A 22,452-nucleotide genomic window follows, 5' to 3' on the forward strand; every position below is an offset into this window, starting at 1 on the left:
ATCTGATCATTTTTGTATATTTGTTATTGCGAGTTACAACATAGTATAGCAAACATTTTTATTATGACTGTATAGCTAATGTCTGGACATTTTGCAGGATGATTGCTTTTTACAGTATTATGTATATTTAGTTTGTACTTTCCAAATGGGTCCAGCTTGGACCATTGATTTGCTATGGCAAGTAACCTTTATTAGATACTCATCTTTGAATATTTTCAATAAGATGTCATTAAGTTCTTTAATTATTGCATTTATACAGAGTGTTAGAAAAAGGTAAAATAAAACGTGGTCCTCAGTGTCATATTTACTTTGATACTGGAATGTTGCACAAATAAAGTGAAAGTTACAGTGGCATGGTAATTGCTACCAGACATAGTACAAAATTATAAAGCAGTAAACTGGTATTTCTTTCTATATCCCTGCCTTCATTTTCTTCAAGGTCCATTTTATTAAACAGCGGGGAAGAAATGAACAGGGAATGACATGATCTTTTGTTTTAAGAATGATGTTGCACAGACATAAATGACAACTAGTGGTCAAAAAAGAAAATACCCAAAGATGACTACTTTATACTCCAAAGTGAGCAATATCTTCTGAAGGTTGAGAAGAGGTTGCTATTAGAATCCTCCTAATTGAGCATTTTTAGAATTTCTAGAGCTATAGCATATGCCATATTAATATACATTTTCCAGGAAGAAAGTCAGTCTTTGCAGTAGAAGATCATCAGTTTTAGCTTATTATCTACACAAACTATCTACAAATAGTGCTCAAGGTCTGCTTGAGGTCCATTGTCACAGCCCTAAGATAACATGGAATATGCATGGTCTTGTAGCAGGCTTGGGCCAGGCCAAAGCCTGAACAAGGCGGTGGGACTCTAACTTCTTGTGGTTTCCAATAAACATCTCGAATGACACAGATGCATCCAACAAACTTTAGTCCTACTACATTTAAGGGCAGACAGGTTTCCATTTAGAATGGACCACCTACCTATAAAACAGTAGCAAAATTCAGGAAATCATGGAGCAAACTTAAGGCAATCCTTACCAGTAGTTGAGAAAAAAGAACCACCATGTGCTGCTTGGTTAGGTAGTTCGATACCTTGTTCAGTCGGTAGCAAAAAGAATATAGAAGGTGGGATAAGAGTTCCTTGTTTGATATCACAGACTAGTTTAATGGAATCAGCATGACACTGGGGGCTTTCACAGGCGATACAAGGTTCGGAAAACCCAAGTACAATAAACTGTGCAACAGTATTAGTGATGATAAGTAAAGCATGTTACAAAGATGGTAACAGGATATTTATTAGCACGGCAATACTAACTCCTGTTTCTGGTGCTACCAGGATGGGCTAGAAATGAAGGTTTAGGATCAAAGGCATTGAACCTGTGGTTTGACTAGGAAGATGAAGAAGACTTGACTTTTTTCTTGGCAAATTGTATGGAAGGGCAGCCTTTTATCATACACTGTAGTGTCTGAAGGATTTAGATTGAAAAGTTACATATATGTATATTCACAGATGCTGTTTATGCAAATATACAAATGCAAAATGAGAAATGAAATCTAACATACAGACAAAATTACAGCATCTAGTGGATAAAATGGGGATATTGAATTAATTTGACTAGAAATGAAATACATTCACATTGTAATATAAATGAAACAGAAAATGTCCTTTAAAGAATGCAGACAGTGAAGAAACTACACAGATGATGAATGTTTTCAAACAGAATAAAATGCCAAATAAATGTCAGATATAACATGGGAATCATCATTACAGCATGCTGGAGGGAATCTGAGGAGGAAAAAAAGAAGAGGTGTACAAGATCTTGTGGTGCATACTGGAGAGGTGTACAAGATCTTGTGGTGCACACTGGAGAGGTGTAGAAGATCTTGTGGTGCATACTGGAGAGGTGTACAAGATCTTGTGGTGCACACTGGAGAGGTGTACAAAATCTTGTGGTGCATACTGTTATACAGGTATTTGAGAAAGGCCTTGTCACCCAACATTAGTCATATGTAAATAATACTGCAGCAATGTTTTCTTGCTCCTCCCCACTACCACTCGTGCAGAGTTGCAAAGCTAGGTATCTCTGTTAACTCCCTCAGCCCCTTTCTTCTCCTCTCCTCTTCATTCTTCTTACCACTTGCCCTGCTCTATGGACATTTATCTTTGCTTCCTCATCAATGTGGCCCATCAGCCCCTGCTTGTCTTCATTTCTCACATCCTATCTTCCTGTAGATAAATCTGCTCTCTACACATCCCCTACTGAGCATATCAGCTACAGTCATTCCAGCTTGTCTTTGGTTTCCTTGAATCTTCTGTGTGGGTGCTGTACCTGGTCTGTGCAGTGACGAATGTTCCTCCATAAATGAACTGTTCACCATCACCATTCATCATAACTGCCCTACTCATGTTCCACATTTTCTGACCACTCTTCATCCATCGTCTCATTTCGGGGCTTTCCTCTATTATGACTTTTACCTTCATCTATTTCCTTTTGTCCTTGACCCCTCCATAGGCAACTCTCGAGCTACTGACCTCATTTCTTGGGCTGCTTAGCTGTGTGTTTCCTAGCCTACATCTTCCCAGTCAATACCCCTTTACTGTTCATTTTCTGTAGTTTATGACAAACTTTTGATATACTGGAATATAGGGTTAGCCTCCCTGCTTCTTTCTCTCTGTGCACAGGTTTTGTGTGTGTGTGTGTGTGTGTGTGTGTGTGTGTGTGTGTGTGTGTGTGTGTGTGTGTGTGTGTGTGTGTGTGTGTGTGTGTGTGTGTGTGTGTGTGTGCATATGTCTACACTGGCTGTGAGTGGGGTTGTTGGGCAAATGGCACAAGCTATAGATGTAACAAAATGAGAGCTGCGGGCATCTTATAAAGCTCTGTCTAACTTTATTATGGATCACAAAATGGGAAGAGCATTTTAGAACCATATGTAATTAGATTAGAACTAAATTAAAATAAATCTGAATTAGAGTTATTTCCAGATAATGTCCATCTCACCAAGGATATGATTAAGCTAATGATAGCTGCTAAAGAGATTAAAGGATGCCTGTTACTGATGTCAAGGCTTTCTCTAGATACTCCATTAAATTTCAATTACTAGACTGTCAAAAAAAATGTACCAGAAAAGCTCAAGAATTCTACAGGATTAAGCTGTGCAAGGCAATTGCACAGGCACATTAGATGAGAGTATATTCAGAAAGACTATTAAACAAGCTAATTTCAGGGAATACAATAGGAGAAAAGTATTGCAAAATCTAGACAAGAAATAGAGAATGCAGCAGAAAAGGAAAGGAGACAAACAGCAGCAACATTGCATTTTACTGAATATTGGATAAATGTATTTCATTTTGCACGTGGCTCACATCAAATTAGAATAAATGTCAAGAAAGTATGTACAACTAATCAGAACTTTTATATACAGTAATAGTTTGAAAGAAAATGTGTAATAGAAAAAAAATGGATTTTTTTGTGTGCTTCAATGCTTAAAGACTAACATGAGAATATCTGAGAGTAAAAGATGAAAACCATGTAGTCAAATAGACTCACTTTCCACAGATGGATTGAATTTTAAATATTGAAATACAGACACATGTATCTTGGGGGAAATATATGCTATAGATGCTAAAAGTACCGGCTGCCGAGAACAGATGCACTGGTAAGTGCCAGAGATTTTGGGCATGGAGTAGAGGGGGCACTATGGTGATTTTCAAACACCTTGGGAAAAGTAACATTATTGCCATTTCTACAATCATCTCTTATTAACAGTAGATTTTGATATGAATTCCAGCAAACAATACAGAGAAATTCAAATGTTCTTCATGTAATGTATGAAGTGGTTTATACTACATGCAGAAATATTATCAATTACAAAAAAAAAAGGTTCTGTTCTGATTTTCTAGAGCGTTTATTATTTTTTCCTAGATGAGCATGTGGCTGGGTTACTTGAACCAATGGGAAACTGATAGATGGGCATGGGACTAGGTTACTTGAACCAGTGGGGCAAAGAGAGATGGGTGTGGGACTAGGTTACTTGAACCAATGGGACACTGACAGATAGGCATGGGACTAGTTACTTAAATTAGTGGGGCACAGACAGATGGAATTGGGAATAGGTTACTTGAACCAGTGGGGCACAGACAGATGGGTGTGGGACTAGATTACTTGAACCAATGGGACACTGACAGATAGGCATGGGACTAGTTACTTAAATTAGTGGGGCACAGACAGATGGAATTGGGACTAGGTTACTTGAACCAGTGGGGCACAGACAGATGGGTGTGGGACTAGATTACTTGAACCAATGAGACACTGACAGATAGGCATGGGACTAGTTACTTAAATTAGTGGGGCACAGACAGATGGAATTGGGAATAGGTTACTTGAACCAGTGGGGCACAGACAGATGGGTGTGGGACTAGATTACTTGAACCAATGGGACACAGGCAAATATACACATTAGTAGAAACCAATGGCAAATGTTGAAGTTGAGAAAGGTCCCCCCTTTCCTCTGAATTGGTGTGACCTTGATGTGGACCACATCAAGTTGAATGATGTAAGGTGTATAACCACTGAGTTCACTAGAGAGCTTTGAATCCTGCCCTCCAAAGATTTTATCCATTTTGTTACTGGCCATATTTGTTAATGTGTACATTCAACCAAGTGCCATAAGGCTGTAAAATCTTGGAGTCTTCTAAGACCTTGGTGTGATTTCTGTATGACTTATACTTAGCTGCGAGGGATACTTGCAGCTAGCAAAAAAGCAAAAATGGCTGATAAGAAGAAACAGATGCTCACTTTATGTGCTTTGTGTTTAGCTCCACCTGATCACTTTGTGACTCAAAAATAATTTCCCAAATAGTAATTCTGAGTTTTGGGCTCAGCACTGCATGTCAGGATTAACAGAGTCAGTCCCCATATGTGCACACAGGGCAATGGGATGGCACTCTAACTGCCCTATGCAGCAACAGTAATTGTCACAAGCTAAGTATCTATTTATTTTCTAATTACTACAATATTCATGCTTGGGTATTTGTTAGGCAGTGTCACTGCCCGGTCTATATTGCATTGTCGAAAGCTGACAATATTGAATCTGATATTGTCGGCACGACAATATAGAAAGTGAAGAATACCGGCCAGGTAAACGGAAATCTCCGTAGGGGGACATTTCCATTTATCTCAATGTAGTGCGGTCTCGGAGTTGGTATATTTAAATAGCAGGGGGTGTGGGGGGTGCAGGGGAGCTTGACCCCCTGCCTACGCCCTTTAGTTTTTTTTTTTTGTTCTTTTTTGTTTTTTTATACTCGTTCGATATTTTACTGCATCGATCAATTGTGTTCAACATTTATTTCTTCAATTCAGTAAAATTTCAACGAGGTAATATAAACGCTCACTTCCCCTCCCAAGTTTGCTGTGACATCCATATGATGCCGATGGGGTAGTGGGTCATTCAACAAGGGGAAGCTGTACTAAGCTAGCTCATACTCAAAACTACTTAACTTGGAGCGTTTGAATGTATGGCACCTCAATAACTTCCTTAAATCCAAGTTCTGTATTCTCAAAAGGAAAATATTGACAAAATAAAACTGCTGAAACTCAAAACATTTTTTGGGGGGTGGGGGGCAATTCTTCTTGGCAGCCATATCACTATAAAGCCATATATATCACGTCTAAAGTTAAGCAGCCTCAGGTGTACTTCCTTACCCCAACACTGAGTTACCTTGCACTTAGAATATTTAATATACTCTAGAAAAACAACAATGGAAAACACTAGACCCACATAGCTTTCCTCTGTATCTGTCAAAATTGTATCATAAAGGCAGTCAATTTGACAGCTGCATTGTTATTTTACAAGTAATGGAGATTAGTGAGCCATTTTCTGTCAGGTAAATACATCACATGATCAAGTAGGAATAACTTGTCTGCTTAATGTCAAAAAAGTGTGAAGGAAGCTTGTAACCCCCTTAACCCACCTGATCTCCATCTTTAAAACATGCTAGCTGCAGGGAGTGGGATGCCAGCCTACCTTACAATCAGAATTAATGATGTCTCTGCCTAGCAAGTTACCTACCCACCAAGCTAACATCTATCAGCCTTTCTACCATTCACTCGTCTATCAATCCATTTGTATAAATGAAAGTAATAATAAACCACACATGCAAGGAAAAAACACAAGAGGTTATCAGGCAGCAGTCAACTCTATCGGCTCAAGTAATCATATCCTTACAATTGGGAATCAGCATTTTTGCTGGATTCAGTGTTCTCCATTATTGCCATCAAAACAGCACTCATTGTTTTTAGTTTGATTTTTCTGCATTCAATAAAAATAATGTCAATTCATTTCCATGCTCCTGGAGCCTTCCTTATGAGCTGCAATTTATGGGTAACCCAGTGTACCCATTCAGATGCAGTGTAATTGTTTTTTACTTTTTTTACTTCTCTTTAAGGTTTCTGGCCTCTTCCATACTTTAATGTTATACATGCCTGGATTTTCCCTCCTCCTGCATATGGCAGTAAGACATGCCACCGATAAATATGGACAGTTTTGATTCCATTGGGGTTCATTTCAGTACCACTAGTCTGTTTTACATTTAAGTGCATCTCTTCTACAACTATTCTCTGATGTCTGTAACTGTTTCTTCATCCATCCATTCAGCCGCTATTAATACATTGCTCTCCACATTTACCTTTTAGGTCTTAGGGCTCGTGGGTAATACTCTTCCCGGGGTGTTAAATAGGGCTAGTGGGTTATACTCCTACTGGTGTACTTCTTGGTCACTAACTGCCTCCATGTGGCTTTGCTGAGCATCTGTTAAGCAGTGGCACTTCCCGCCAATTGCCCCTTCGCTTAACTAGAGATAATACTTGTTTTTCTTAAAAATAGGATGACAATGACCTGTATATGTTTAAATTGCTGGAACGTAGTCACCTTATATCTGATCTACAGATTCACTGTTGTAGTTCATAGCTTCATGCTGTAAGCATTTTTAGCTCTGTTTACAGAGGGTGTTGCAATACTGTATATTTCCTTACTAGGTATATATGAACACCACTATCTAAACGGCTCCATTAGACTTACCGGTGCTCCCCTTATACATCATTCCTGGCGATTCTAAAAGGCTCTTCCGATTTAGCAAGGGGATGTATAGACCTATAATTGTAATCCTTTGCTACAGTTGCCATTCATAATATGTATTTTGCGATTATATTTTGCTACATGTCTAGGTAATCTATGTAAAATGTTGCAATTACTGTTTTAATGGTGAAATCACACAGTGTCTTCACTAACAATTGAAGATTATTGTTGTATATTTTGAAAATATTGCACTGAATGTCTGTAGTTCTATTAGGCATTTATCGCTATTGTTTGCTGGTAATTGTGGCACAGACCTTGTATCAAGGGGCTTTTTTTTTGTACCAGTGGTATCTGTGCTATGTTTTTTGTATTTGTCCTCTGCTGCCTAACATATTACTATTGTAGTCTCTATACCTAACTGCTTAACCTTAGATGTTTGTCCTATCAAACTGCTTATCTTGTAGTTAACTTTAAAACTTTCCCTCTCTGTTTTTTTCTGTAGCCTTACAACCCTACTTCCTACATCACACGGGTGTACTGGCCTTACCCTACTGAATTTGTCAAGACTACTTCCAAGTCACCTTGCCATCCCTCGCTGCCTGACACCTTACAGGAGCAGTTCTACCTTTCTCCCAGAAGTGAAATAAAAAGGGTGAAAGAAAGTACGTAATTATCCTGCTATATGCAATGTAAATGGGCTTGTGAATTTGCTCTACCACTTACCTGGTGTTAGTGCAGGACTACAGCCAGTATACCCAGCAGCCTCCCCCTACTCTTTAACTGTAAAACCCCTTTTTCATACCTCTCCCCGTGCCTTTTCTCCTTATATCTGTGCTGCCTGTTCATCTATTTTACTGAGGCAGTGGCTCCTCTCCCTGTACTATAAGGATTGGCCACTAGGTGGCAGTCTTCACCCAACTACTATCTCTCTTCCCTCTCTCCCCTTCCCACTTATTACTACTTCTCTTCAGAACACTTCTTCTCTTTCTACACTCACTATCAGTCATACCCTCCAGCCAGTTCTAGATACCTGCCTGCTTCCCTTTCACTCCAACATAATATTGCTTAAACCTTCCCACCCAGCTCCCCCTGTTCTTACCTATCTCCTGACTGATTGTTTCCTCTCTCTCCTGCTGTCAGCTTCCTTGTGTCTACCCGCTCCGTTCGCCCTACTGGCTCACTCCGCTCCCCTACCCTACCCCCATATCCCACCCACCCCCACTGCTCCTAAACTTAAACCTCCTAAGCCACTCCCTCTTCCTCTATCATCCAATCACACTTACCCCCCCAATTATACCAATTAGGCTCACCCTTACTCATCACTCATACTATAACACACCACTCCTTCGATAGCTTTACCATACCCCTCTTCTAATAACTAACCAGAACTAATTCCCCCTATCTACACCCACCTTATCCATTCTTTTATAAAACTTTAACCTGCTGTCTAACTCTTCTTATAACCAATCTCAGTAAATATGACTTCAACTCCAATGAATCCAATATTCCTAGCTATACTTACTACTATCCTCATCTCTACCTACCTCCTCACTTCCTTCGAAAAACAGCACCATTACTATTTTAATCACTCTCAAAAACAAACAGCTATATACACCTCTATACTCACTTGCAATCTGACCAATATCACTTCCACTCCCACCTATCTATTACCCAAATACCACCGACTCTCCCACTTTAAATATAACAATCTTACAATAAAAAAAGATAAATATCTATTTTTTCTAAAATATAACTTACAAATAAAACCCCTCAGTGTCTCCTTACTAGATGGGGACATCCACCCTAACCCTGGCCCAGCCAATTTTGCTACCCTAACTACCCAACCTAAACTCCCCTACTCACTCTTAATAGGACATCTGAATATCCACAGTCTTAACAATAAAGTAGCCCATCTTCATGCCCTTTTAGATGCTCACTCCTTTGATATCCTTTGCCTGACAGAAACTTGGTTAAAACCAGGAACCAAAGACAACGAAGTTACCCCCCAAGGATATAACATAGTTAGACATGACCGAATATGACAAAAGGGAGGGGGTGTAGCAGTTCTATTCAAAGATGGATTCCATATCTCCACATTACCATGTAACCCACCTCATGATAGCAATGCTGAAATCCTGGCCACCAAACTCCAAATGAACCCAAATAAAGCTTTATATATTATCTGTATCTACCTACCACCTGGCAATAACATCAGCATAATCGAAGGTATACTAAACTGGATATCCTCAGCTTACCCCCGAGAAACAGTAATACTAGGTGATTTTAATACTGACTGGAAAAGTGTTAATGCAGACAACCCCACCTCTCACATTAACCTCCACGGCTTTACTCAAACAATCACCTCCACAACCAGAATCAACAAACCAAACAATAAAGAGAGTACCTTAGACTGGATACTTATAAACAGACATGAACATGCCTATAAGGTAGGCACTCTCCCAGATGATTTAAGTGATCATGCTTTAACCTACATTATTAAACAAAAACAAGATCTGCCTAAACCCTCTACTTTTAGGACTGCACGTTCCAATAAACACTTCAACCTAGAATCATTCCAAAATGAACTCAGTGCCTGTAACTGGAACCCCTTAAAAACTCTACCACTTGATGAAGCTATAAAATATCTAAACTCTGCGTTTTTATCCATCTTGGATAAACATGCACCTATACGGTCTATCCGTATGAAATCCAAACCAGCCCCCTGGCTCTCTAAAGAAACTAGACAAAAAATTCTACTAAGAAACAAATCCTGGGCTAAGTGGAGGGCTAACAAAAATATCTCTGATCAACATCACTTCAGGGAACTGAGAAATTGCACTAAAAAGGCAATTCTAATGGACAAAAAGAACTATTACTGTAAGTTACAGCAAACTCATCAAAATAATCCCCAAAAGTTTTGGTCCAGTATAAACATACTCCTTTCCCCAGGACACTCTCACACACCTACCCCTCTTGACACTGATCCTAATACTCTCCTTCAAACTGCCAATTCATTCAATACCTTCTTTACAGAGACCATTCAATCTCTAGCTAGTCAACTAATCCCAGATAACTCAAGCCCTCACACTACCAGATCATCTTCTCTACCAACTTTTAAACTGCAACCCATCTCTACTACTTTCATCTGTAAAATCATCCAAAAACTTAAACCTAGTACCCCTTCTGCCGACCAAATACCATCAGAATACCTGCAAAAAGCAGCTAAGGTAATAGCATACCCTGTATCCATCCTCATTAACAGAACCATTAAAGAAGGAACCATTCCTGACATTTGGAAAATCTCCCATATTATTCCCCTTCATAAAGGCGGCAATTCAAATGATTACTCTAACTACAGACCAATAGCTCTATTATCTCCTCTATCTAAAATAATGGAAAAATGCATTTACCAACAAGTACTACATCATTTATCTCAACATAACATAATAGCAAACTGCCAACATGGCTTTAGGCCATCACATAGTACCACAACTGCTCTACTATCTTTTATAGATACCATCAACAGAAACCACAATAACAATATCCTCTCATCTGCTCTATTTATTGACCTCTCAAAGGCTTTTGACATGGTCAACCATGCCCTTCTCATCAACACTCTAGAATCCCTTGCCTTTGATCACCTGACTATTAAATGGTTCAGATCCTACCTTAGCAATAGGCAACAAGCAGTTCTCTGGCAAAACAAAATATCATCCCTCCAGCCAGTGACCCTCGGAGTCCCTCAAGGCTCTATTCTAGGACCACTGCTCTTTTCATTATTTATCAATGACCTCCATATAGCACTCCTGCAAGCCACCTGCATTCAATATGCAGACGATTCTACCCTAGTATGCTCAGCAAACTCCCCTTCAGAACTACACTCTCTAACCCAAGATGTATTTAACATAGTAGAAACATGGTTTACAAAGAGATGCCTCCTTCTCAATGCTAAAAAAACTAAGCTCCTCCTCTTTACACCCACCAATAAATCCTCACCCATTGATTTCTCTGTGTCCTCCAATAACAGCACTATCATACTTCCTGATACAACCACCAAACTGCTCGGAATAACTATTGACAATCACCTTACTTTTGATACCCACATAAATAACACTATCAAAACTGTCAATAGAAAAATTGGTTCCTTATACAGGATCAAACCTTTCCTCACCCCTATAGCCAGAACTAAAATTGCTCACTCTCACTTAATATCAACTCTTCTGTACGCTTCGCCCATATATACTAACCTAAAGAAAAATAATCTTACCAAACTAACAAATTCTTATAATAACATCACCAGATTTGCCACTGGCAATCCCTTTAGAACCCACCACTGCTTGAATCTAAGGCAACTAGGCTGGCTGGAACTTCAAAACCAACTGATAGTATCCCAACTCACCATTGCCCACAAGATCTTCTACCAACCCAACAACACTCCCATACTCTCCAATCTCATCCTCCAATACAAAAATCTTAACTCCCTGCGCTCTTCCAACAAACTCCTTGCCTGCATATGCAAGTCTAACAACCTGGCTGGAGACTCTCTTTTTTCTAACACAGTTGGAAAAATCTGGAACCTTCTGCCCAATGAACTAACAGTACTTTCTTCCTTGCCTCTATTTAAACACAACCTCAAAAAACACCTACATTCTCACTGGCTATGCCCCTGCAGCAATCCTGACTAATCTTCTTCCTCTCTTCTTCTTTTTCTAATTTCACCTCCTGCTACTTCTTATTTCTACTACTCTTACTTCAACTACTTATACTCCAAATGGATTGTTACATGTTCACTCCTTGTTAGATTTACTAAGTGTTGTTCCTAATTTGATATGCCTAAAGAGTAATTCCTACTCTATATTATTACTACTTCCTACAAGGCATACTTTTTAATTTAAACATTATTACTTGTATTTTTATTTTTATTTTAATCCCTGTGGATGATTTTCTAAGTTGTATAACTGCCGGAGCTTTTCTCCCCGGGCCTCTACTGAAAATGGAAATATATCCAGTTATACTAGCCCGGTTAACAAACGTAAAATAAATAAATAAATAAATAAATCATAGTTCTTTAGGATGTAACTCTGCTACCATTTATCTTGTTTTCAGCTCTCTGCCACAGTACGACCAGTTCAAAGGTCAGGCTAGCTGCCAGCAGAAGAACCGATTTTAGGAAGTGAAATGTGGAGACAAGGTAGCTACTGGGTCATGACATCTAGGATGGAAGTATCTAGCACCAAAAGTCACAGCAAATGAATTATCTGGTAGCAGCAGTTGGAGCATTTTACTCTTCCCAGGTCAAAGACTGATCCAGACAAATAAATTGACTGATTAAGTACAAGATTTTTTCTTTCCATGTAAGATTTATTACATACAAGTAGCAAATGTAAGGAGAAAATAGTTACAAGATTTGCTTATAGATAAACATCATGTAAAGTTTATAGAACTTGTACACTAGACAGCTTATATGCCACGTTCATTCCAACCTCTAAGATATACTGCCAACCAGAGCTCAAACAGAAACTTAAATGTTCTGTGTAGTGTGTTTTCATAAGTGCTATATGCACTGATTGTTATTGTAAGTGTTTAAACCCAGATCATTAACAAAAAAATATGAATACACTCAGTGGCACAGTTTTGATGTGATATCAGTTTTGAGGACCTGGGTTTTCTGTCCCACTTTCTGAAATGCATGAGTACCTTCTAGCATCAGTCCCACATAAGCCTCACTGGCAATGAGTCACTTTTAATTACCCGTCCATGTCTCTCTGGAAAATGGACTGTAAGGTCAGTAAAACTACTCAATTATCAAATTAAAAATAAATAAATAAAAGCAGCCCTGGAATTTGAGGACGCTTCACTGACCTTCAAAACAAAGGTGAGGGGTATATGTGACAGTCTGTTAGAACAGACACGTGCCACTAGGATATGCATATTCAAACTGCAGTAAAATAGTACTTTCCACACTTAACATATGAGCACACAAACATAGCTAATTCAAGATCACTAGACTTGAGTAGTGAACTTCCATGATGCATTTAGACTCCCCCCAGGGAAGACAGTTTCTCTTAATTTGATATGACACATTAGACTGCCATTAAGGCCTACACATGACACTAATGAGCTACAAATTACACTTGCATCCCGCAGTCCCTGATTTGTGTAACCTCCACTTGCATATTCCAGATATACAAAGTTAACCAGACCTTGAAAACAGGCAACATATTTCTAAAGCTTTCTCTGGTGAAGAATAAAGCAAATAACCTAACTTTAATTTATGAATTAATGTTAGAAGTACTGTTTTTATTTCCTGTGAGGCAGAAAAGTTTTCAGGAGATGGAGTGGTGAAGTTTACTGAGACTTCAATCATCCAAGGTCCTGGGGGATGAGCATTCAAATCATTTAAGAAGGGATTTTTGGCAGCTGTATTTTGAAATGTTACCCTTGGAAAGGAACTCATATTACACAAATCCGGAAGAAACATCTCTTGGCAGCCCTGCAAGCAGGCAATCAGCACCACTGCAAAGAGCAATTTAAGTATTTGTAATCAAGCAACTATATAAATAATGCTAGTCTGAACTTCCTGAAGCCATGCTACCTTGCATAGTCAGAACATTTAAAATGTAATTATTTAAGGAATAAATTCATTATATCAAAATGCTCATTTGATACCACAAATGACGCATGCAAATGAATGTCCACTTGTTAATATTGCATAAATACTGGTTGATTTGCAGTCTATTTTTAGCACAATAGCTACTAGGCCCAGTATGATTTTCAGGTAAAATTATTGTAATCCATGAAAACAACAAAAAAAAAATGGATATAAATATCTTTTTAGTAGAAATCTGAAACGTCTCTGCAGGTAACTTCATGTGGTGTCATACTGAAGAGCAATTTACACCCTCTTTACTACTGAGTAAATTAATATAATGTGAATATGTACGGCAGTGTAAAGGCAAGCATTTACTTTCTTATGCATGTAATGTTAGCATTAATTAAGATTTTTCTTTTTAAGAACTAATAGCACAGATTGTGGTCCCATTTGTTCAAATTTTGTAAGCGCCAGTCCCAAACTATTCTAAGGTTGCCTGCATGCTCCACCATCACAACTTTGCAATAATTTTCACAAGGTAAGGGACCTTCTGCTTCAGCTTTATTGCATTCCTTCCTGTCAGTTTCCCATGTTTTGCGACAAGCTTTTGAGCAATTTCTCAGGCAGATAAGCTCAGAGAAAAAGCAGAAGAGGCCTTTTCTCCTTCAACAACTGAAAAATGACATTGTGTGAGAGACATCTGAAATAGAGGTATTTGCTAACCACAGAGGGTAATGAATGCCTCTCAAATTCTTTAAGCAGAAAGTACATGCAAAATGACCATGCCACAGTAACAATGTAGATAGGGTAACAAATGTCAAATCCTCCCCCAAAAGCTGCTTCTTTAATCCTGATCGCCAATACCCTAAGTGAAATACTGAAGTAGATCAGTTTAATTAGCTGCCTCTCCAATGTAATTATGTTATTTCTGGTTCTACAACCATTTAGTTCCCTCTACACGCCACATTATTTATTTTGGTACAAATTCTAACTTTCCCATTGTTACAGTACAGATTATTAGCCCATAAATCATTGCTTTCCTAGCTATATTTTTTTTTATTTTGAAGAGACATCTAGCTTTCTTTGTTGCTCTAGCAATAACTTTTCCAGGAAAAGGGTCAAGAGAGGGGATGGGTTTGGCATAATGGTTAAGATCTTCGCATCATCGGTACAAGGTGCAAGGTGTGGTTCTGAATCCAAGTTACTAGCTAGGTTTAAAATGGACCTTTAGAGCAGTTAGTCTAGTATTCCATGGAAGATACTTTGGCCACCATGATGTCTTGACCACTCTGGTCTGAGTCTCATTAGGACTGTTTCCCACTATTAACTGCACAAGTTTCATCTTAACCATGACACCTATGGATGCATTTCTGTGCATACTATGATTCCACATCCTTTAAATGTCAGGGTTGTGGCACTGCTAATGAGAAGTATTAAAATCAAAAGCCCAACAACTCTAGTTACAGATTTATACATGTAATTTATTTATTTACATAACTAGGCAGTATCTAGAAATCAAACAGTGTATAATTGTTCAGTGGTGGAGGGGTAATAATTTACTCAGTATCACATCATGGACCCAGTGGTACAGCACAAGGATTTTGGCTTCTCATGTATTTCCCCAGTAGCATAATGCCACCTTCGGTCACCCCCATAAAGAGGCCACTGGGCTAGCAGGACTATCCCAGTCAATGAAATATAAATAAAACAAAACATGTAGAAAACTAGAACTCAGTAGGAAAATTACTATCCAGTTGACTTTAAAGGTATGGATGTCATAGCTGTGCTCTCTGTTTTTGCCTACATAACCCTACACATTGGACAAACAGTTCTACGGGAGTAGACAATGGACTGTACATTCTTCCACCTGCAAAACTCAGTTGCCAGAGTTAATTATGTAAAAAAAATGCCAAGGCAAAGAGGATGACAGATGCCCCTTTACCAACATCTCAGCTGTTTGGCACCTGACAAAGACTGAATCAACAACTCAGCTCATATGCAGCAATCAAAAACACTTATATGTGGCACAAACAAGCCTGGATAAAGAGACAGTTAGCCACTGAGAAGGAAGGTTATACAGACTGCAATAATGGGACAAAAAAACAGCAGTATAATAATAATAATGTAGTGTCATGCAGTATGAAGTACAGCTTGGTGGAATTATATACACATCTTTTAAATGAAGTCTAAGCTTTTTACTCTACCATCTTTATTTCAGTGATTCTTATTAAATGCATCAAATCAGCAGTAATAACATACTTATGCATCGGATCCTTATGCATAAATGCAATCCCCTAATTCACCTTGTATATTATACATTAGAGATTAAAGTTAACAAATTAACCATAGGAAGAACTGCCATTAAAATAACACAAATTAATCTTTCAAACTTACCACCCCTTGCTGTTGAGAGAGATTCATATCCCAAAGGCTACCTTGTCTACAGAATAAACTTCCCATTTTTGTAAAACAAAGTCCATTTCTCACTTTCTTCAAAAGGAATTTGGCTAAATGGATGGGGAACCATAAATTCACTACAAGGAACAGCCCACATCCCTTATTGAGACATAGGCAGTCTGTAAAATGTCTCAGGCTCCAACATCCAAAGACCCACTACCCTGATACTATGCCACCCCATATCTGGGGAATTGAGATATAATATTGTCATATCCTGGGTATTATTGTCTTGACTTGTAAAGGCTCTTGTGCCATCAGCCTAGTAATCACCTATGAACTATTACTAGAGCAATGGCAAGCCTGGCAACAACTTAAAAAACGATGTGAAATAGAAAATTCACCCCGGGGATCACTTCAGTGGCTCTACTCAACAGAGGCACTAGGAACTAAGGTTGTGTGGCATGATGCCAGGGTAATCCTATGGGCTAGGCTTGTAAAGGCTCCAGGGCCATTAGCCTAGTACACACCTATGAACCTAAAAGTCAGCTCAGGCCTGGAAATTGTGATGTCCACTGAACTATCATATGGATGCCACTTAGTCCAGTATTCTAAAACATTAGTCTGTTTGGCAAAACCGAAAAAAAACAAGTAAACTGGAGCCAAAAAGAAATTTAATGTAAGCGCTTTCGGAACAGACAGTACTATTCCTTCATCAGACAAACAATAAACACTTGGGTGTAGTTTTATAATGAAACTGAATACCAATAAATCAATTAATGCAAAAGGTGTAGTACTTAAAGTGGACAACACATTTTTTAAATGGAAACATGAACAGTACTCATATTATAAACACTGTTAAAAACCATGTTAGAAAACATTGCAATAATACCCTATTCAGAATGCCTTTGATTGTTCCATGGATATGTCAAGGAATATTACCCTACAATGAACAATACAATATTAAAAAGAACACTAATTAAAAACAAGTAAACCTAAGACTCGCTAAATAAAGCAATGCACAATTAAAGAATCATGCTCCTAAAAGATGCCAGTGTAAAAATTATCTTTTTAAGGCTAGAAATTTAAGGAAGCATTTGACTGAAACAGTTTCATTAAGACCTGGAGACAAATAAGCTGCAGTCTTAATTTGCCAAAACAGTTCTTCCATTTCAAGTTTAATTTGCCATGGCCCTCCTCTCTCATCTAACCCTATCTGTTTTAATATAGTGAACTTGAAGCTATGGTCTGGGAATTCGTTAATGTGCCTAGCTAATGCATTGATCTTGTCTCCCCTAGAAATAGCGTACTGATGCTCATATATACGTTGCTTAAGCTTCCTTTAGGTCTTTCCGATGTAAAAGGATTTACAGTCTTGGCAACAGGCGGAATAAACTACTCCTTTAGTATCACATGAATATTTACCCTGGACCTTGTAATATTTATCCCTAATTTTAAATTGGTAGGCAGTGTTTATATATCTACATTGGTGACAAGTTCCGCATTTAAACATGCCCTTGTTCTTATTAACCACAGGCTTGTTAGAATATTCTAACAATGCCTTCAAGTTGGGCCCTCGTCTATAAGTAATTTTTGGTTTGTCACCAAGAAGCTTATTAAAACTACTGTCCTCAGTGATAAGCATCCAGTTTTTATTAAGGATTTCCCTAATAAGTGAATGATCTAAATTGTAGGTACAAGGAAAACTAGTTGTAAAACTTTGAGTTTCACTGTTTAGAAGATTCTGGACATCATCTCTGATGGTTACTAGTTCACCTAAATTACCCATAGTTAATAAGGGTCTAAAATGACCTAATTGCCTTTTAATAATAACTTCAGTAGAGATACTAGAAACTAAAGTAGAGGGGTATCCTCTGTTGAAAAACATATTTTCCAACAGATGGCATTCCTCAATAAAATCAGACTCGTCTGAAATCATTCTAGCTGCCCTAACCATTTGACCCTTAACCACCACTCTTTTTTGCTGGTAGGGATGGCAGCTAGAAAAATGGAGGAATGAATTAGAGTATGTAGGCTTTCTATATATCGTGCTTTTAAACCTACCATTATCAAGGTCTTTGTGAATATGAATGTCAAGCAAATTAATGGTGTCACTTTGCAAGTTAAAAGTGAACTCCAAAAAGTTGGTTAAAGAGGTTATTGTGGTAATAAATTCCTGCACTACCTCAATGGGACCTTTCCATAATACAAACATGTCGTCTTGGTATCGAGTATACCAAGCGACATTATTCTGAAAAATGGGGTTCTGAAAAAGTAAGGTTGTCTCCCAATGCGCCATGATGCAATTGGCAAAACTACCACCACAGGGAGACCCCATAGTGACCCCAGTCTTTGAAGGAAAGTTTGTCCTTCAAACCACATAAAGTTGTTAGTAAGCACTACCTCAAGGAGAGTTTCTACAACATAAATCGTGTTGTCATTCACTTTCCTTGATTGCATAAAATCCCTAATCCACTCCAACCCCAAAGTTTGGGGAATAACTGTATATAAGTCCTTTACATCTACTGTCAAAAGTTGATATTCATGATGGAAGGGAATTTTACTAAGCTCCTTAAGAAAATTCCAAGAGTCCCTACATATTTGATGTTCCTGCTCCACCAAAGGTCTAAGAATGCTGTCAACGTACTTAGCACATCCATAAGTGATGGATCCACGTCCGTCAACGATAGGTCTAAATGGTGGATCAACAATCCTCTTATGGATCTTAGGTATTCCAAACAATGATGCCAATCTAGGAGCTGGCATAGTTAAAAAATTGTAAAGGTCTAAATCAATGGCCTTTTCTATAAAAAGGTTGTCCACTATACACTTAATTATTTTGTAGGCCTTATTAACTTCATTTAAACTAACTACTTGGCATATGTTAGTGTCAAGATGCTCCATCATACTTGAAACGTATGAGCTATGATCCATACAGACCAACCCACCCCACCTAATCTGGCTTCATCACCTTAATCTTACAGTCCTTCAAAAGTTTAATAAAATTGCGTTCATTCTCATTAATATTAAGACGTGCTTTTCTATTTCTTGATCCAATGATGTTCAAAGATCTAAAATCTATTTTGCACATTTTTTCGAAGGAAAAAATGTTAGGGTGTAGGGGCGGGTTGAACAAACTAGGGACTCTAAGAGAATTATTAAAGGTAGAACTTGTACCCATTACAGCATTGAGATTAATCTTCCGAACAAATAGTTTTAAATCAACTATCGTGTCAACCAGATTCATACCCGAATCTGGAACAAATGTTAAGCCCAATGCAAAAAAATCAATAATCTCTTGAGGAAAGCTTAAGTCTGAATAATTATAAATATGAAAATCACCCCCAGAGTTAGAGGGGATTCGTGGATTTAATGCATCAGTTCCAACTATCTCTTGCACTGGTTCCTTCTGTTTCATGTGCGTCCTTGGTACTTGGACGTCGTTGACTTGTTCAATTGATTCGGCTGGTGTACTGGAAAACCCTGATGAGAGCTAGTATTTGGTTGGTTATTGTTGTGGTTGTTATTATTGACAACGTTTTGATTATTGGAAGAAAAAGAATTATTAACGTTGTTTGTAATACGCTCACTTCTACGAGGAACAGAGTCTTGCCCTGAAGGAATGTCAGTTTCAACAAGAGGGATGTTAGAATCACCACCATCGGTATTGTTCCTAAACGCGTAGGAAGAACCTTGAAAATTATTAGGGTTGAAAACAGGTGGTGGAAGGGGGGTATGTAGTTTTACTGGCATATTGTTGAACATCTCTTGCTATTTTTTTCTTCTTACCATTAGTCAGTTTAATCATAGTGACTTCTATGCTGCTGAAAATCCTCGTATACTCGTATTTGTAGCAAGGAAAATCAACGCTAGACAATTGAATGTTCCAAAGTTTCAAGTTCACTTTTTAGTAAGGCAACTTCTGATTTGTAATAATTAATTAAAACCTTAATAAATTCATAACCTTGTCTGTTAAATAAGTCCAAAAGTTCATAATGAAATTCGGACCATTCAATTAACCCGACAGGGTACCTCCACTGTCTGAGCCCTTTCGGAATTATTTCCTTTCTTAAGCACTCTTCAAGATAAGCAATTTCAAGCTGTAGTTTTCTACAGTGAAAAAGTTTCTGATCAAACACATTAATATCAGTAGAAAGGTTACTCTGTGCTGCTGGCTCAGGGGAAGCTGAAATGGCAAACTGAGTGTCTCCAAAAAAGTTTTCATTACCTAAATAGTTCCCGAGAGAAGGGAAAGATTCATTGGAAACCTCCTGTGTGTTACCGCCAGGCAGCTGGTTACCATCTAGCTGAGGAGTTGGTGCTTGCTTGCCTCTGCCTAGTTCGGATGATGCATTAGTTCTCAGTTGACTGTGAGCTGGTAATCCATTTCTGCCATGAACAGGCAGAGCATTAGAATGAATTGGTGGGTGTTGCAAATTAGAATTTCCTAAATGGCATGCAGGCTTGATGTTAGCACCTGGTGAGTTGGAGATAGGCACTAAACTCTCCACTCTTTGAGAAAGATTATCCACCCGGCCCATAAGAACTTGCAAAAGGGCCGTAAGGTTCCCGACGGCGTTCGCCTCTTCGGATGTCACAGTAGGTGTGATTAAACCACTAGTAACAGGCTCTTCTTGCGAAAAAAGAGAGCCTTGAGATGTTGCTCCTACTTGGTTCGCCATAAAAACAAACGAACTACAAAAAACTCCACAAACTAGTAAAACCGAAAAAAAAACAAGTAAACTGGAGCCAAAAAGAAATTTAATGTAAGCACTTTCGGAACAGACAATATTATTCCTTCATCAGACAAACAATAAACACTTGGGTGTAGTTTTATAATGAAACTGAATACCAATAAATCAATTAATGCAAAAGGTGTAGTACTTAAAGTGGACAACACATTTTTTAAATGGAAACATGAACAGTACTCATATTATAAACACTGTTAAAAACCATGTTAGAAAACATTGCAATAATACCCTATTCAGAATGCCTTTGATTGTTCCATGGATATGTCAAGGAATATTACCCTACAATGAACAATACAATATTAAAAAGAACACTAATTAAAAACAAGTAAACCTAAGACTCGCTAAATAAAGCAATGCACAATTAAAGAATCATGCTCCTAAAAGATGCCAGTATAAAAATGATCTTTTTAAGGCTAGAAATTTAAGGAAGCATTTGACTGGAACAGTTTCATTAAGACCTGAAGACAAATAAGCTGCAGTCTTAATTTGCCAAAACAGTTCTTCCATTTTAAGTTTAATTTGCCATGGCCCTCCTCTCTCATCTAACCCTATTTGTTTTAATATAGTGAACTTGAAGCTATGGTCTGGGAATTCGTTAATGTGCCTAGCTAATGCATTTGTTCTTGTCTCCCCTAGAAATAGCGTACTGATGCTCATATATACGTTGATTAAGCTTCCTTTCGGTCTTTCCGATGTAAAAGGATTTACAGTCTTGGCAACAGGCGGAATAAACTACTCCTTTAGTATCACATGAATATTTACCCTGGACCTTGTAATATTTATCCCTAATTTTAAATTGGTAGGCAGTGTTTATATATCTACATTGGTGACAAGCTCCGCATTTAAACATGCCCTTGTTCTTATTACTAAGCTCCTTAAGAAAACTCCAAGAGTCCCTACATATTTGATGTAATTTAGGTGAACAAGTAACCATCAGAGATGATGTCCAGAATCTTCTAAACACTGAAACTCAAAGTTTTACAACTAGTTTTCTTTGTACCTACAATTTAGATTATTCACTTATTAGGGAAATCCTTAATAAAAACTGGACGCTTATCACTGAGGACAGTAGTTTGAATAAGCTTCTTGGTGACAAACCAAAAATTACTTATAGATGAGGGCCCAACTTGAAGGCATTGTTAGAATATTCTAACAAGCCTGTGGTTAATAAGAACAAGGGCATGTTTAAATGCGGAGCTTGTCACCAATGTAGATATATAAACACTGCCTACCAATTTAAAATTAGGGATAAATATTACAAGGTCCAGGTTAAATATTCATGTGATACTAAAGGAGTAGTTTATTCCGCCTGTTGCCAAGACTGTAAATCCTTTTACATCGGAAAGACCGAAAGGAAGCTTAAGCAAAGTATATACGAGCATCAGTACGCTATTTCTAGGGGATACAAGATCAATGCATTAGCTAGGCACATTAACGAATTCCCAGACCATAGCTTCAAGTTCACTATATTAAAACAGATAGGGATAGATGAGAGAGGAGGGCCATGGCAAATTAAACTTGAAATGGAAGAACTGTTTTGGCAAATTAAGACTGCAGCTTATTTGTCTCCAGGTCTTAATGAAACTGTTTCAGTCAAATGCTTCCTTAAATTTCTAGCCTTAAAAAGATAATTTT

Source organism: Protopterus annectens, chromosome 7.part0 (genome assembly GCF_019279795.1).
Source record: "Protopterus annectens isolate FY-2018-M chromosome 7.part0, PAN1.0, whole genome shotgun sequence".
NCBI lineage: Eukaryota > Metazoa > Chordata > Ceratodontiformes > Protopteridae > Protopterus > Protopterus annectens.